This window comes from Boleophthalmus pectinirostris, unplaced genomic scaffold, assembly GCF_026225935.1.
Source record: "Boleophthalmus pectinirostris isolate CB_2022bp ecotype Guang Dong unplaced genomic scaffold, ASM2622593v1 HiC_scaffold_2825, whole genome shotgun sequence".
Lineage (NCBI taxonomy): Eukaryota > Metazoa > Chordata > Actinopteri > Gobiiformes > Gobiidae > Boleophthalmus > Boleophthalmus pectinirostris.
This window is the reverse complement of record NW_026571290.1, coordinates 604,118-606,720: the sequence shown is the minus strand read 5'-3', so window position 1 is coordinate 606,720 and position 2,603 is coordinate 604,118. Positions and strand designations below refer to the sequence as shown.

At 52.9% G+C, this 2,603-nt stretch overlaps 1 protein-coding gene across 1 annotated transcript in view; it reads left to right on the top strand.

Moving 5' to 3' along the window:
• The first annotated feature begins 379 nt into the window (after positions 1 to 379).
• dcc (DCC netrin 1 receptor) overlaps positions 380 to 2,603 on the top strand; it is a 32,117-nt gene continuing 29,893 nt past the window's right edge. Inside the window, exon 1 of the mRNA XM_055159915.1 lies at positions 380 to 424. The gene's annotated coding sequence lies outside the window, so the exon portion shown is untranslated. The remainder of the gene's footprint in view (positions 425 to 2,603) is intronic.

Sequence of the window (2,603 nt, the reverse complement as noted above, 5' to 3'; positions counted from 1 at the left end):
ACAGGTGACAGGTGCAGGTGCAGGTGCAGGTGACAGGTGACAGGTACAGGTACAGGAGCAGGTGACAGGTAAGGTGCAGGTGACAGGTGCAGGTGACAGGTGCGTCTCGTCCCCGGGTCATGTGGCTGATCTCACCGTGTCCTGGAGCCTCAGATAATCGACAGTGACCAGATTTGTTTGCAGATCTTTAAAACTTTTACAAGAAGAAGTAAGAAGTTTCTCCTGCCACGAGACGAATGATCGAGAAAGTGAAAGTGAAAGTGAAAGTGAAACCACTGAATGTTTAAATCACATTTTACCCCACAGCAGGAGCAGGCCTCTGTGATCTTCTCCTTCTTCTTCTTCTTGTGTGATGTTTGTGTTTCCTGTTGCAGTTCCCAGTGCTCCTCCTCTCAACGTCTCTCTGGAGGTCGTCCTGTCTCGGGTGAGTCCTCGTCCTCGTCCTCCTCCTCCTCCTCTCCTCCTCCTCATCCTTTCATATTTTCTTCTTCATCCTTCATTTTTCATTTTTTCTAAGTTTTCTGAATTCCTCATTTCCTTTCAGAGAGAGAGAGAGAGACAGAAGAGAGAGAGAGAGAGAGAAAGAGAGAAGAGAGAAGGAGAGAGACTGAGGAGAGGAGAAGAGAGAGAGAGAGAGACGAGAGAGGGAGAGAGAGAGAGAGAGAGAGAGAGAGAGAGAGAGAGAGAGAGAGAGAGAGAGAGAGAGAGAGAGAGAGAGAGAGAGAGAGAGAGAGAGAGAGAGAGAGAGAGAGAGAGAGAGAGAGAGAGAGAGAGAGAGAGGAGAGAGAGAGAGAGAGAGAGAGAGAGAGAGGAGAGAGAGGAGAGAGAGAGAGGGATGGAGGATGATGGGGGGGGGGGGGGGGGGTGGAGCAGGTCAGACCCACATCAGTCAAACAAAGAGAAAAACCAGGTCAGATCCATAAGTCCAGATCTGAAAATCAAAACTGTCTGGGTCTATAGTCCTGGTTCAGTCCCGGTTTAGTCCCGGTTCAGTCCTGGTTTAGTCCTGGTTTAGTCCTGGTTTAGTCCTGGTTTAGTTCTTTTCTGAGTCGCTGGGACAGAGGGTTTTGTTCAAACAGTCTCTGATTAAACTTCTGTTTGTTCACCTGCTCCACCGCGTGTCAGGTGCCTCCTGTCGTGTGTCAGGTGCCTCCTGCCGTGTGACAGGTGTGTCCAGGTGCGTGTGACAGGTGCCTCCTGTCGTGTGTCAGGGCCTCCTTCGTGTGTCAGGTGCGCCCCTGCCGTGTGTCAGGTGCGTCCTGTCGTGTGTGTCCTGTCGTGTGTCAGGGTGCGCTCCTGTCGTGTGTCAGTGCGTTCCTGTCGTGTGTCAGGTGCGCTCCTGTCGTGTGTCAGGTGCCTCCTGTCGTGTGTCAGGTGCCTCCTGTCGTGTGTCAGGTGCGCTCCTGTCATGTGTCAGGTGCGTTCCTGTCGTGTGTCAGGTGCGCTCCTGTCGTGTGTCAGGTGCCTCCTGTCGTGTGTCAGGTGCGCTCCTGCCGTGTGTCAGGTGCCTCCTGTCGTGTGTCAGTTGCGTTCCTGTCGTGTGTCAGGTGCGCTCCTGTCATGTGACAGGTGCCTCCTGTCGTGTGTCAGGTGCGCTCCTGTCGTGTGACAGGTGCGCACCTGTCTGTTTGTCGGAGGAGCAGATGTTTAAATGTTAATAGATTCCACACGACGGTCGCCACGGAAACAGACACATCAGCTGTTTATAACAAATAATCCCCACAAAGACCAGACCCGGTTCAGACCTGATGTAGACCTGTTGTTCTGGTTTAGTTCCTGGTTTAGTCCTGGTTTAGTTCTGGTTTAGTCCTGGTTTAGTTCTGTGTTTGTTTGTTGGCAGTTGTTAAAATGCAAATGAAATCATTAAAATTCAGTGAGCACAAAAACACATCTGCTCCAGAACCAGGACTGAACCGGGAACTGAACCGGGACTGAACCGGTTCTGTTGCCATAGAGACGAGCTTTAGATTGCTCAGGCGCAGTGACAGGTCAGATCTGTGGAGAGGCGAGACAGATCAGTGTTTCTGAAGTCGTCTTTGAGAAACGTCCTCCATGTTCTTCTTCTTCTCTGGGGTCGGGTCTCGGAGCATCAGTCTGAACAGAGACTCCCAGACTTCCTTCACCCCAGACACTTCCTCCAGCTCCTCCAGTGGGACCTGAGGTGTTCCCAGTCCAGTCCAGAGACATCGTCCCTCCAGTGTGTCCTGGCTCTTCCCCGGGGCCTCCTCCAGATCCACAAAACACATGTGGACTGTACAAACTCCCATGAACCTGGAGTCCGATGGAGAGTGTAGATCTGGTCCAGTGTCCACGACCAGGACCAAAACCACACTGCTCCTCCTGGACCCGAGGTTGGACTCTTGGCCGGATTCTCTTCCCCAGTCCCTGACACAGACCGGGGAGGCTGAGGAGTGAGATTCCCCGAGAGTTGGAACAAACCCTCCTCCCCCTTCTTCTACAGAGGGTCCACCACCCCGTCATGAGCTCTGGTCATGACCCGAAGGACCAGATCCACGATACAAGAGACACAGATGAGTTTCCTCTGCAGGGCGTCCGGGCGTCTCCCTTAGAGACAGAGTGAGGAGCTCGGAGTAGAGCCGCTG